Genomic DNA, 15197 nt, shown 5'->3' with positions numbered 1-15197 from the left:
CGGTTAAATAGGAAACTCCCAAATCCTAATAGAACAGGTGGACACCAGAGACAGCAGAACACAAATCACCCAGTACCATCAGTAACCACCAGAGGGAGCCCAAAAACAGAACTCACAACACCCACTGTCTCCAGCATTGCCCCCAGTGTGTCCTCCAATCTGCCCCAGTGTCTCCAGAATTGCCCCCCAGTGTGTCCTCCAGCAATCTGCCCCAGTGTCTCCAGCATTGCCCCACTGTCTCCAGCATTGCCCCACTGTCTCCAGCAATCAGCCCCACTGTCTCCAGCATTGCCCCACTGTCTCCAGCAATCTGCCCCGGCCCCCACTGTCTCCAGCAATCTGCCCCAGTGTCTCCAGCATTGCCCCACTGTCTCCAGCATTGCCCCACTGTCTCCAGCAATCTGCCCCGCTGTCTCCAGCATTGCCCCACTGTCTCCAGCATTGCCCCCAGTGTGTCCTCCAATCTGCCCCAGTGTATCCAGCATTGCCCCCCAGTGTGTCCTCCAGCAATCTGCCCCAGTGTCTCCAGCATTGCCACACTGTCTCCAGCAATCTGCCCCACTGTCTCCAGCATTGCCCCACTGTCTCCAGCAATCTGCCCCACTGTCTCCAGCATTGCCCCACTGTCTCCAGCAATCTGCCCCACTGTCTCCAGCATTGCCCCACTGTCTCCAGCAATCTGCCCCACTGTCTCCAGCATTGCCCCACTGTCTCCAGCAATCTGCCCCACTGTCTCCAGCAATCTGCCCCGGCCCCCACTGTCTCCAGCAATCTGCCCCACTGTCTCCAGCATTGCCCCCAGTGTGTCCTCCAGCATTGCCCCCCAGTGTGTCCTCCAGCATTGCCCCCCAGTGTGTCCTCCAGCATTGCCCCCCTGTGTGTCCACCGTTAACTGATCCAAAAAAAAACAAAAAAAAAAAACGAGCAGTCTCCTCACCTGTCCGCGCTCCAGGCGGCGAGCTCCCTGCAGCAGCGCACACTCGCCGGCGACTGACAATGACTGAATGTGGATTCAGGCGCTGCCCTGAATTTGATGGACTTGGAGTATGCTAGGCGCTGTGGGTTTTTCTTGGAGCCCTTGCAGTGTCCTATTCCATTGAGAGGAATTGATGCTACGCCTTTGGCCAAGAATAAGCCTCAGTACTGGACCCAGCTGAACATGTGCATGGCTCCTGCGCATCAGGAGGATATTCGCTTTTTGGTGTTGCATAATCTGCATGATGTGGTCGTGTTGGGGTTGCCATGGCTACAGGTCCATAACCCAGTATTGGATTGGAAATCAATGTCTGTGTCCAGCTGGGGTTGTCAGGGGGTACATGGTGATGTTCCATTTCTGTCTATTTCATCATCCACCCCTTCTGAGGTCCCAGAGTTCTTGTCGGATTACCGGGATGTATTTGATGAGCCCAAGTCCAGTGCTCTACCTCCGCATAGGGATTGTGATTGTGCTATCGATTTGATTCCTGGTAGTAAGTTTCCTAAAGGTCGACTGTTTAATTTGTCTGTGCCTGAGCACGCCGCTATGCGGAGTTACGTAAAGGAATCCTTGGAGAAGGGTCATATTCGCCCATCGTCGTCGCCATTGGGAGCAGGGTTCTTTTTTGTGGCCAAGAAGGATGGTTCGCTGAGACCTTGTATTGATTACCGCCTTCTAAATAAAATCACGGTCAAATTTCAGTACCCCTTGCCGCTGCTGTCTGATTTGTTTGCTCGGATTAAGGGGGCTAGTTGGTTCACCAAGATAGATCTTCGTGGTGCGTATAATCTTGTGCGCATTAAACAGGGCGATGAATGGAAAACAGCATTTAATACGCCCGAGGGCCATTTTGAGTACCTAGTAATGCCATTCGGACTTGCCAATGCTCCATCAGTGTTTCAGTCCTTTATGCATGACATCTTCCGAGAGTACCTGGATAAATTCCTGATTGTATACTTGGATGATATTTTGGTCTTCTCGGATGATTGGGAGTCTCACGTGAAGCAGGTCAGAATGGTGTTCCAGGTCCTGCGTGCAAATTCTTTGTTTGTGAAGGGGTCAAAGTGTCTCTTTGGTGTTCAGAAAGTTTCATTTTTGGGTTTCATTTTTTCCCCTTCTACTATCGAGATGGACCCTGTTAAAGTTCAGGCCATTTATGATTGGACTCAGCCGACATCTCTGAAGAGTCTGCAAAAGTTCCTGGGCTTTGCTAATTTTTATCGTCGCTTCATCAATAATTTTTCTAGTATTGCTAAACCGTTGACTGATTTAACCAAGAAGGGTGCTGATGTGGTCAATTGGTCTTCTGCTGCTGTGGAAGCTTTTCAAGAGTTGAAGCGTCGTTTTTCTTCTGCCCCTGTGTTGTGTCAACCAGATGTTTCGCTCCCGTTCCAGGTCGAGGTTGATGCTTCTGAGATTGGAGCAGGGGGTGTTTTGTCGCAAAGAAGTTCTGATGGCTCGGTGATGAAACCATGCGCCTTCTTTTCCAGGAAGTTTTCGCCTGCTGAGCGTAATTATGATGTTGGCAATCGAGAGTTGCTGGCCATGAAGTGGGCATTCGAGGAGTGGCGTCATTGGCTTGAAGGAGCTAAGCATCGCGTGGTGGTCTTGACTGATCACAAGAACTTGACTTATCTCGAGTCTGCCAAACGGTTGAATCCTAGACAGGCTCGTTGGTCGCTGTTTTTCTCCCGTTTTGACTTTGTGGTTTCGTACCTTCCGGGCTCTAAAAATGTGAAGGCGGATGCCCTGTCTAGGAGTTTTGTGCCCGACTCTCCGGGTTTGTCTGAGCCGGCGGGTATTCTCAAAGAGGGGGTAATTTTGTCTGCCATCTCCCCTGATTTGCGGCGGGTGCTGCAAAAATTTCAGGCTAATAGACCTGACCGTTGCCCAGCGGAGAAACTGTTTGTCCCTGATAAATGGACGAGTAGAGTTATCTCTGAGGTTCATTGTTCGGTGTTGGCTGGTCATCCTGGAATCTTTGGTACCAGAGATTTGGTGGCTAGATCCTTTTGGTGGCCGTCTCTGTCGCGGGATGTGCGTTCGTTTGTACAGTCCTGTGGGATTTGTGCTCGGGCTAAGCCCTGCTGTTCTCGTGCCAGTGGGTTGCTTTTGCCCTTGCCAGTCCCGATGAGGCCCTGGACACATATCTCTATGGATTTTATTTCGGATCTCCCCGTCTCTCAAAAAATGTCGGTCATTTGGGTTGTTTGTGATCGCTTCTCGAAGATGGTCCATTTGGTACCCTTGTCTAAATTGCCTTCCTCCTCTGATTTGGTGCCATTGTTCTTCCAGCATGTGGTTTGTTTACATGGCATTCCGGAGAACATCGTTTCTGACAGAGGTTCCCAGTTTGTTTCGAGGTTTTGGCGAGCCTTTTGTGCTAGGATGGGCATTGATTTGTCTTTTTCCTCGGCTTTCCATCCTCAGACAAATGGCCAGACTGAACGAACCAATCAAACCTTGGAAACATATCTGAGATGATTTGTTTCTGCCGATCAGGATGATTGGGTGTTTTTTTTGCCTTTGGCTGAGTTCGCCCTTAATAATCGGGCCAGCTCGGCTACTTTGGTTTTGCCGTTTTTCTGCAATTCTGGTTTCCATCCTCGTTTCTCTTCAGGGCAGGTTGAGTCTTCTGACTGTCCTGGTGTGGATACTGTAGTGGATAGGTTGCAGCAGATTTGGACTCATGTGGTGGACAATTTGACATTGTCTCAGGAGAAGGCTCAACGTTTCGCTAACCGCAGGCGCTGTGTGGGTCCCCGACTTCGTGTTGGGGATTTGGTTTGGTTGTCATCTCGTTATATTCCTATGAAAGTTTCCTCTCCTAAGTTTAAGCCTCGTTTCATTGGTCCGTATAGGATTTCTGAGGTTCTTAATCCTGTGTCATTTCGTTTGACCCTTCCAGCTTCTTTTTCCATCCATAACGTATTCCATAGGTCATTGTTGCGGAGATACGTGGCACCTGTGGTTCCATCCGTTGATCCTCCTGCCCCGGTTTTGGTTGAGGGGGAGTTGGAGTATATAGTGGAGAAGATTTTGGATTCTCGTATTTCGAGACGGAAACTTCAGTACCTGGTTAAGTGGAAGGATTATGGTCAGGAAGATAATTCCTGGGTCTTTGCCTCTGATGTTCATGCTGCCGATCTGGTTCGTGCCTTTCATTTGGCTCATCCTGGTCGGCCTGGGGGCTCTGGTGAGGGTTCGGTGACCCCTCCTCAAGGGGGGGGGGGTACTGTTGTGAATTCTGTGGTCAAGCTCCCTCCTGTGGTCATGAGTGGTACTTCGGCTGGTTCTGTCTATGAGCTTCCGCTGGTGGATGTGAGTGGGGCTGCGGCTTCTGAGTTTCCTTCCTCAGGTGACGAGGTTAAGTCGTTAGGTGCTGCTCTATTTAACTCCACCTAGTTCTTTGTTCCTGGCCTCCAGTCAATGTTCCAGTATTGGTCTGGCTCTCTCCTGGATCGTTCTTGTGGCCTGTCTGCCCTGTATAAGCTAAGTTCTGCTTGTGTTACTTTTGTTTGCTATATTTTCTGTCCAGCTTGCTATATTGGTTTTTCTTGCTTACTGGAAGCTCTGAGACGCAGAGGGAGCACCTCCGTACCGTTAGTCGGTGCGGAGGGTCTTTTTGCCCCCTCTGCGTGGTTGTTTGTAGGTTTTTGTGTTGACCGCAAAGCTATCTTTCCTATCCTCGGTCTATTCAGTAAGTCGGGCCTCACTTTGCTAAAATCTATTTCATCTCTGTGTTTGTATTTTCATCTTAACTCACAGTCATTATATGTGGGGGGCTGCCTTTTCCTTTGGGGAATTTCTCTGAGGCAAGGTAGGCTTATTTTTCTATCTTCAGGGCTAGCTAGTTTCTCAGGCTGTGCCGAGTTGCATAGGGAGCGTTAGGCGCAATCCACGGCTACCTCTAGTGTGGTATGATAGGATTAGGGATTGCGGTCAGCTGAGTTCCCACGTCTCAGAGCTCGTCCTATGTTAGTAACTATCAGGTCACTTTGTGTGCTCTTAACCACTAGGTCCATTGTGGTTCTGAATCACCTGTTCATAACACTACCCCTAATATCCCACATCGTCCCATCATTCAGAGCCACAGGACTACTATCCCTAATATCTCACATCATCCCATCATTCAGAGCCACTGGACTACTACCCCTAATATCCCACATCATCCCGTCAGAGGCAACATTGTCAGGTTGGCGCTGTTACACAGATTAAAATGAAACCTGGGTTGGAGAAATCCGTCTTGTGTTTGTTGTTTTTTTAATCTGTGTTTTCATTTTTACGTTAATGAGATGCTTCATGCCAGACAAAGAAGTTCCTGACTCTGGGCTCCCCTGCAGTCTGTGGCAGAGGGTGGTCTGTGTCAGCATGGTAATAAATTGTGTTATTTCCAGCTTTACAGAAGGACGATAACACCATAGAAATGATAACAATAATAGGCCTCAGTTACCACAACTGTCTACAAGGAAAACTGTTGCTCATAGCAGCCAATCACAGCTCAGCTTTCATCTTTTAAACAGCTTTGGTGAAATAAAAGATGCTTAGTGATTTGTTGCGGAGGGGGCGGGGCTATGTGGAGTGGGCGTGGCCGATACACACAGCTTTATATATAGTATAAAATGGATGACAAAAAAAAAGCCCACAGCTTCCTACCAAGGTCTTTTACCTCACACATCAGTCCCTGACTCTGTTTGCGTTTATTACTGATTGTTAATTATTTACTGTTGGCTCAAGCTTCATTGGGGCATTTTGATAAGGGATGCCATGTCTCGATCGTTAGGGGTGTTGGCTGATCGCCATGTTGTATATGTGTTTATTGGTTTTTATGCATTTGTGGTTTTGTATGTTGCAATAAAGTCATACGTTTTATACTATCTATTTATATTATTGAATCAGGTTTTCACACCAATCTAGGTTTGTTCTTTCTTGCTGGTCTCCCAAGCATGGTGCGGCACACTGCTCCGTATATATTGGGTGTTTTGAATATGGAGGTGCACCCTATTCCCTTTTTTGCACCATTTAGTTTCACACATTCACCTTTCGTGTGGTCTGTGGTCACAAATCAGCAAAAAGTCAGATAAATGAGTTACAAACTCTCCCATTATAATGAACACACTGATGGATTCTCAGTTAAAGAGAACCTGTCACCTGAATTTGGTGGGTCCTTTTTTGGGTCATATGGGCGGTGTTTTCGGGTCTTTTATTAACCCTTTTTTTCCCGCTGGTCGCGAAATTGACTTGCTGTTGATTCGCTTTCCTCTGTAGTTAACGCGTGCGCAAAACAATCTTGCCTTGCGCACGCGCAGTATGCTTTGCCCAACTGCGGGCAAAGCCAAAAACAATTAGTGCGCATGCGCCGATGCACTATGTCCCGGAACACAGCAAAATACTTCCGGGACATAGTGCGCCGGCGCATGCGCACTAATGGTTTTCGGCTTTGCCCACAGTTGGGCAAAGCATACTGCGCGCGCGCGCGCACAAGGCAAGATTGCTTTGCGCACGCGTTAACTAGGGAGGAAAGCTAATCAACAGAAAGTCAATTTCGCGACCAGCGTGCGGCCAGCGGGAAAAAAAGGGGTTAATAAAAGACCTGAAAACACGGCCCATATGACCCAAAAAAGGACCCGCCAAATTCAGGTGAAAGGTTCCCTTTAACTAATTCAGGAGGCAGATATGTGCTCTGATACATAGAGGCCTTAGTAGGTAAACAATGCAAAATATTACTGATTAGAAAAATGATTTTTTGTTTGGCCCCAAATACATGAGTAATCCCTTAACGACGAATGACGGACATAGCACGTCATGAGCAGCTGTCAGTTCCCGAATCTATGTCCGTCATGCATTTACACTGTCACTGTGTGTAAACACGAAAAGACAGTTCCGTGCCGACAGCTGAGCAGCACGGGAACCCACGCCATCAGTCCCCACACTCAAAGCACTGTGATAGGTCAGTCCAGCTGACTGACCTATCACAGCATGATGGTGCAGAAGGTGCTGAAATATCAGTATCTCTAGCCAGATCATAGCAGGAGCTCGGTGCTGCTAGTGGCCGAGCTCCTGCTGTGACAGACAGGGATGGTGCCAGCACCGCCTATGGCTGTTTAACACCCTAAATACTGAGATCGAGAGCAATTGCAACGATTATGAGGGAGGGGGTCGATCGTTGCCATGGTGACCTGAGGTCTTCATGACAAACCCCATGTCATCAAGCTACGGAAAGCCTTAGGCCAATCTCACACATCCAGATAATTCCGGTACCGGAAAAATCGGTACCGGAATTATCCGTGTCCGTGTGCTTACCACCTGTATAGTATCCCACCTGTATAGGATCCACCCCACCTGTATAGGGTCCATCCCACCTGTATAGGGTCCACCCCACCTGTATAGGGTCCATCCCACCTGTATAGGGTCCATCCCACCTGTATAGGGTCCATCCCAACTGTATAGTGTCCATCCCACCTGTATAGGGTCCATCCCACCTGTATAGGGTCCATCCCACCTGTATAGGGTCCATCCCACCTGTATAGGTCCATCCCACCTGTATAGCGTCCATCCCACCTGTATAGGGTCCACCCCATCTGTATAGGGTCCATCCCACCTGTATAGGGTCCACCCCACCTGTATAGGGTCCATCCCACCTGTATAGGTCCATCCCACCTGTATAGGGTCCATCCCACCTGTATAGGGTCCATCCCACCTGTATAGGGTCCATCCCACCAGTATAGGGTGCATCGCACCTGTATAGGGTCCATCCCACCTGTATACTATCCACCCCACCTGTATAGGGTCCATCTCACCTGTATAGGGTCCATCCCACCTGTATAGGGTCCATCCTACCTATATAGTGTCCGTCCCACCTGTATAGGTCCATCCCACCTGTATAGGGTCCATCCCACCTGAATAGGGTCCATTCCACCTGAATAGGGTCCATCCCACATGTATAGGGTCCATCCCACCTGTATAGGGTCCATCCCACCTGTATAGGGTCCATCCCACCAGTATAGTGTTCATCCCACCTGTATAGGGTCCATCCCACCTGTATAGGGTCCATCCCACCAATATACGTCCACCCCACCTGTATAGGGTCCATCCCAGCTGTATAGGGTCCATCCTACCTGTATAGGATCCATGCCACCTGTATAGGGTCCATCCCACCTGTATAGGGTCCATCCCACCTGTATAGGGTCCATCCCACCTGTATAGGGTCCATCCTACCTGTATAGGGTCCATCCCACCTGTATAGGGTCCATCCCACCTGTATAGGGTCCATCACACCTGTATAGGGTCCATCCCACCTGTATAGGGTCCATCTCACCTGTATAGGGTCCATCCCACCTGTATAGCGTCCATCCCACCTGTATAGGGTCCATCCCACCTGTATAGGGTCCATCCCACCTGTATAGCGTCCATCCCACCTGTATAGGGTCCATCCCACCTGTATAGGGTCCATCCCACCAGAATAGTATCCATCCCACCTGTATAGGGTCCATCCTACCTATATAGTGTCCGCCCACCTGTATAGGTCCATCCCACCTGTATAGGGTCCATCCCACCTGTATAGGGTCCATCCCACCTGTATAGGTCCATCCCACCTGTATAGGGTCCATCCCACCTGTATAGGGTCCATCCCACCAGTATAGGGTCCATCCCACCTGTATAGGGTCCATCCCACCTGTATAGGTCCATCCCACCTGTATAGGGTCCATCCCACCAATATACGTCCACCCCACCTGTATAGGGTCCATCCCATCTGTATAGGGTCCATCCCACCTGTATAGGGTCCATGCCACCTGTATAGGGTCCATCCCACCTGTATAGGGTCCATCCCACCTGTATAGGGTCCATCCCACCTGTATAGGGTCCATCTCACCTGTATAGGGTCCATCCCACCTGTATAGCATCCATCCCACCTGTATAATATCCACCCCACCTGTATAATATCCACCCCACCTGTATAGGGTCCATCCCACCTGTATAGGGTCCATCCCACCTGTATAGGGTCCATCCCACCTATATAAACATACATGGACCCCAACATCACAGGTGACAAGTACATGACATCACACAGGCACACACATTACCTGCTTTCCCACTTGCACCTATAATCTTGATTCCTGGGACTTGTAGTCCTTCTACACCACAACTACAATACCCAGCAAGCACCACACATCGCAGGTTAGTCCCACTGAATCCAGGTCACCGACACTGAGCCGCCACTGCCAATATTTGTCAGGTTCCAATAAATTAAATCCACATGAATAGGCCAGGCTTGTCTCTGCAGGCTCAGTGAGAACTACAACTCCCATATTACAACAGAGGATACCTGCTTAACAAGGCATCTGGGAATTGTAGTCCAGTTTTTCATCAGGGCAAATGCAACCGTATTAAGAAAAACTACATATCCCAGAGGGCATCAAAAAAACAGAAGTGACGTAACACAGGGGCGTGGAATGCGACGCAGAGCATGTTGGGAATTATAGTCCCACGGGCGGTATTACCAATGAGAACGGTAGTTTACAGAACTACAACACTCGGGTGTGCGCCTACCTCGTGACGTCACACAACGCAGCAGCCAATCAGGAGCCTGAGTTCCAGCCACAGCCTTTCCTCCTTCCTACACAAAGGCTGAGGGCTGCACCAGGTAAGGGACTAGCGCTGGTGATGATGGCGGGGTGCCTGCAGTTGCGGTGTGCGCAGCCGCACTCCATGCTGGATACCTCACTGACCGCACACGGCCTAATATGACATATATCTGTACAATCCGGGACCTGTGTGTGACCCCGGGGGTGAAATGCAGACCCCCCCAACTGTGGCGTCACTGCCATCCCAGTTCAGCGCCCCCTCTGTCCCTGCTTGTGGCTGTGGTGCCCTCTGCTGACCACAGATTGGTACTGCAGGTCTATGGCACGTAAAGCAATTTCTACTTCAATATCCGGCCCCCGCTGATCAGCTGTTCTCGGTGCGGCGGCGGCCTGTAATACTTGCAATGCTGGCCGTCTTCTGATACTGCTACTGCCCTTACTACAGTATGGGGCCCGGTGGTCAGAGGCAAAAAGGGGGGCCCGAACATTCTGGCAGCTCACTCCGCTCGGGCCCCCCTCTCTTTGTTTCGGTTCATTAGGCCCCTGGACATTTTGTTCTATTCTGCTGAACTCCCGATGCATAACAACACTGTGTTGATTTAAAGATACACCTACAGTGTTGGTAATGCATCGGGCGGACGAAAATGGGCACTGTACCTTTAATTACGGCGGCCGGCCCCGGTGCATCATTGTCCTGACGTCACGCTGCTCATGCTCGCACTTCCTCATCCCGAGCAGAGCGCGTGTGCCAGGTGTCAGTGGGCGGACAAGATAGGCTGAGGAGGAGGAGGCGGGCAGTCAGGCAGAGTACAGTGAGGAGACTGAGTGCCTCCAGTCTGGTAAGCAGAAGAGGCTTCAGGTGGCTGCGCCTGGCAGATAAGGGAAGGCGAGTGGTGACTGGGGGCTGCGTCCAACAGGGCTCAGGGGGACGATTGTGGGGATGCCAGCCCCCACCAGCCTCCCCCTGGACCCTGCGGGCCCCACCAGCCTCCCCCTGTACCCTGCGGCCCCCACCAGCCTCCCCCTGGACCCTGCGGCCCCCACCAACCTCCCCCTGGACCCTGCGGCCCCCACCAGCCTCCCCCTGTACCCTGCGGCCCCCACCAGCCTCCCCCTGGACCCTGCGGCCCCCACCAACCTCCCCCTGGACCCTGCGGCCCCCACCAGCCTTCCCATGGGCCCTGCAGCCTGGGAAGTGGGGTGACAGATTCCCTTTAAAGTAATGAATATGTATTTGTCACCACTCCCATAGGCGGAGCGCATATTCATTACTTTAATGAGAGGTACCATGTGTTAGGAGTCGAGTTTCCTCTGCTGCACAGGGGGAATCTCGATCCATCTCCGCTGCGGTCTCCCATTCTCCTCCAGCCGCAGTGGAGTCTGCTCAGCAGGGACGTCGGTCCCAGCGTCTCGCTCAGTCTGACTCTGTGAGAAGAGTTACTGCTGCTTCTTCAGCTTCTGCCTTTAAAGCCTATACTGGTCAGCAGCGAGCGGACTTCTCTGGGACTAAGTCCTTGTCTGCGCACACTGAGCATGCCCAGGGCAAGATCTCCCGTTGGAGATCGAGGGTCATGTGCTCAGGCTCTGCGGCACATTCCATTGGTCCTCTTGGCAGGTCTTGGAAGGGCAAAAGTTCTATAGCCACTTCCTGTGCTGCAACTATATAAACTGCGCATGACCGCACGGCCATGCGCTAGTATCAAGTCATATGTGCTTTGCGCCAGTGTGGTTAGCATAAGTGTGTTCAGGGACCCGGCTGAAATAAGCCCCTAGAATACCGGCTTCTCCGGTGAGGAGATTGCGTGTTGCTTAACCACAGACTGCTATCAGCTGTGGCAGTAAGCTTGTGCTCCTGTGAGGCTAACAGGGCGCAGTGCTTTCCTCTCGCGGCTGCTCTGTGAGGTAACAGAGCTAGTCTACACCGCCATATTGTGCCACCATTCACTAGCAGCAGGTTCTTCCTGCACGGTGGACCCCGGGCTGCGAACGCATCATTAATAATAAATATCTATTTCTACTTGGTGCGTTCCGCTAGCCCTAACATAATACTAGCGCCAGGGTCTGGCTAGTAAATGGCGGACGGTCAGCGTCTACAGCAGTACATCCAGCAGCTGGAGGGTAGGTTGGCGGCTCTCGAGCGCACAACCTCAGCTGTGGACGTTACTGCTGTCGCTGTTCAGGCTGCAAGTGCAGCTGCAGCCAGTTTGTCCGCTGCCACCCCTGCTCCGACCTTATCCCGTCTCCCGCTTCCAGACAAGTTTGCTGGTGACAGTAAGCTATGTCGGGGATTCGTGAGCCAGTGCTCCATACATCTCGAGCTGCTGGCTGCACGTTTTCCTACGGAACGGGCGAAAGTGGGATTCGTTATATCTCTCTTGTCGGGCAGGGCGTTGGAGTGGGCAACGCCGCTTTGGGAACGTGGTGATCGTGTGGTACAGAGTGCTCCTATCTTCCTGGACGCTCTGAGGCAGGTCTTTCTGGGACCCCGTGTCACCCACGATACCGCGCTCCAATTGTTGGCAATTACTCAGGCTTCGTCCATGGTCAGCCAGTTTGCCATCCTATTCCGGACTCTAGCTTCTGAGCTGGAATGGCCGGATAAAGTCCTTATTCCGGTGTTCTGGAAAGGACTGGCAGATCATGTGAAGGACGCCTTGGCCACCAGGGAGATTCCCGCCACACTGGAGGAGCTTATTACTATAGCTACCCGCATCGATCTCCGTTTTAACGAGCGGAGGTTGGAGCTGACCCAGTGTAGGCAGAGGTTTCGGCTGGCTCCCACCTTTGCCAAACCTCTAGAATCTCCTGTTATGGCGTCCGACTCCCATGAGGCCATGGAGGTTTCTCGAGCGGGACCTAGGTCTCAGACCGTTCGAGTACCTGTGGTATGTAAAAATTGCCAGCAACCGGGACATTACGCTAATAAATGTCCACGGCGGTCGGGAAAACGATCGCGTCTAGTGTCCATTGGAGGAGGTTCACTGGACACTGCGGCATTTTCCTCAAAATTGTCCTTTAAAGGGACAATCCTGTTAGGCACATCCACTCTTACAGTAGAGCTTTGTGTGGATTCAGGAGCAGAGGGAAATTTTATGTCTTCTGCTTTTGCTCTGCGCCACGCAATACCTCTGGTTATGCTTGCCAAACCAGTAACCGTTAGAGTGGTGAATGGGTCGACATTTCCATTACAGATCACACATCAGACTGTCCCTTTCACGTTAGCCATGTCCCCATCCCACCAGGAGATTATTTCCCTTCTTGTCCTTCCCGAGGGAATGGATGAGATTCTGCTGGGAATACCCTGGCTCCGTTTCCACTCCCCACATATTGAGTGGACCTCTGGGAGGATATTGGGTTGGAGTGAATCCTGTAAGGGCAGATGTGTGAAAGAGTGCGTTCAAGTTTCCACCACTGAGATACCCGCAGATCTCTCTACTCTCCCCAAATACTATTGGTCTTATGCAGACGTCTTCTCCAAAAAGGCCGCGGAGACCCTTCCGCCTCACCGTCCCTATGACTGTCCTATAGATCTCTTGCCTGGAGCAGAACCTCCTCGGGGACGTGTCTATCCCCTCTCTCTCCCGGAGACGGAGGCTATGTCCCAATACATCCAGGAGAATTTGGCAAGAGGATTTATTAGGAAGTCAGTGTCACCAGCAGTGGCAGGGTTCTTCTTCGTACAGAAGAAGAAGATGGAGAATTGCGTCCTTGCATAGACTACAGGGGTCTTAACGCCATCACCGTTAAGAATAAGTACCCGCTGCCCCTGATTTCTGAGCTTTTTGATAGGCTACGGGGAGCTAAGGTATTTACCAAATTAGACCTGCAGGGAGCTTATAACCTGATTCGCATTCGTGAGGGGGACGAATGGAAGACGGCGTTTAACACCAGAGATGGGCACTATGAGTATCTGGTGATGCCCTTCGGGCTCTGTAATGCCCCAGCCGTTTTCCAAGACTTTGTCAATGATATCTTCCGGGATATGCTTTCCACCTCGGTCGTAGTCTATCTGGATGATATTCTCATCTTCTCTCCAGATATTGACTCCCACCGGAGAGATGTTGGCAGAGTCTTCGACCTCTTACGGGCAAACTCTCTTTACGCAAAGTTGGAGAAGTGTGTGTTTGAGCAGGAGTCTTTACCTTTCCTGGGCTATATCATCTCTGCCCAGGGATTGGCTATGGATCCTGCCAAACTACAGGCTGTGATGGACTGGCAAGAACCTCATTCACTTAAAGCGGTGCAGCGCTTTATGGGGTTCATTAATTATTACCGCCAGTTCATTCCCCATTTCTCAACTTTGGTAGCTCCCTTGGTAGCCCTCACCAAGAAGGGAGCAAATCCCAAAGTGTGGTCTGAAGAGGTCTCCAGGGCCTTTTCTTCTACTAAGTCTCATTTTGCTAGCGCTCCCATTCTACATCGTCCCGATGTCGATAAGCCGTTTATAATGGAGGTGGATGCCTCTTCCGTTGGTGCTGGAGCAGTCCTCTTCCAAAAGGATGCTCAAGGTCGGAAGCATCCGTGCTTCTTCTTCTCCAAGACCTTCACACCAGCGGAGAGGAATTATTCCATCGGGGACAGGGAGTTGCTAGCGATGAAATTGGCTTTCTCTGAGTGGAGACATCTCTTGGAGGGGGCTCGTTTTCCCTTTCAAGTATTTACAGACCACAAAAATTTGCTATATTTGCAAACAGCCCAGCGGCTAAATTCTCGCCAGGCCAGATGGTCCTTATTCTTCTCCCGATTCCACTTCACCCTCCATTATGTCGCTGGGGAGAAGAACATTCGAGCTGATGCTCTTTCTCGCTCTGTTGTGTCATCTGAGGAGGAGGAAGGAGAGCCTTGGCTTATTCCTTCTGAGAGCTTGAGAACCGTGGCTCCGGTGTCGCTTGAGTCTGTGCCTCCGGGCAAGACTTTTGTGCCCATAAATTTGCGACCGGAGGTTCTCTCTTGGGCTCATTTCTCCAGGGTGGGTGGACACTTTGGGACAAAAAGGACATCTGAGCTGCTGGCGAGGACGTACTGGTGGCCGCATATGCTGCGAGATGTCAGAGATTACGTTCTGGCGTGTGTCTCATGCGCCAAAAATAAGTCTCCTCGACAACGGCCGTCTGGGTTACTCTATCCCTTGCCGGTGGCAGACAGGCCCTGGGAGATGGTCGGGATGGACTTTGTAGTGGGTTTGCCCAAGTCTCGCGTCTGTACCGTCATTTGGGTTATTACCGATCATTTCTCGAAAATGGTGCACTTGGTGCCGCTCCCACGGTTACCTTCTGCACGGGCCTTGGCAGCGTTGTTCATAAGACACATCTTCCGCCTACACGGCATGCCAGACAAAATTGTCAGTGACCGGGGTCCCCAGTTTGCGTCTCGGTTCTGGAGAGAGCTTTGTCGTCTTCTCAGCATTGAGTTAAATCTCTCTTCCGCATATCATCCCGAGACGAATGGGTTGGTAGAGAGGGCCAATCAGACTCTGGTCACATATCTACGACATTTTGTTTCTGCCAGGCAGGATGACTGGGCATCTTTATTACTATGGGCAGAGTTCGCCCTTAATAACGCTGTAGCCGACTCCACCGGTCAGACTCCTTTCCTCCTTAATTACGGCCAGCATCCGCGGGTTCCTGTGCCTATGC

The 15197-nt window shown here is 51.0% G+C and overlaps 1 protein-coding gene and 1 pseudogene across 6 annotated transcripts in view; one reads left to right on the top strand and one right to left on the bottom strand.

Moving 5' to 3' along the window:
• LOC138677065 (zinc finger protein 354C-like) overlaps window positions 1–9316 on the bottom strand; it is a 61371-nt pseudogene extending 52055 nt beyond the window's left edge.
• A 171-nt stretch (window positions 9317–9487) lies between these two features.
• LOC138677063 (zinc finger protein 271-like) overlaps window positions 9488–15197 on the top strand; it is a 29118-nt gene continuing 23408 nt past the window's right edge. Inside the window, exon 1 of one of the 6 annotated variants that reach the window (XM_069766891.1) lies at window positions 9488–9620. The gene's annotated coding sequence lies outside the window, so the exon portion shown is untranslated. The remainder of the gene's footprint in view (window positions 9621–15197) is intronic. The other 5 variants (XM_069766892.1, XM_069766893.1, XM_069766894.1 and 2 more) reach the window with 5 other exon arrangements.

This window comes from Ranitomeya imitator, chromosome 4 (genome assembly GCF_032444005.1).
Source record: "Ranitomeya imitator isolate aRanImi1 chromosome 4, aRanImi1.pri, whole genome shotgun sequence".
NCBI lineage: Eukaryota > Metazoa > Chordata > Amphibia > Anura > Dendrobatidae > Ranitomeya > Ranitomeya imitator.
This window is presented reverse-complemented; position numbering and strand designations above follow the sequence as displayed.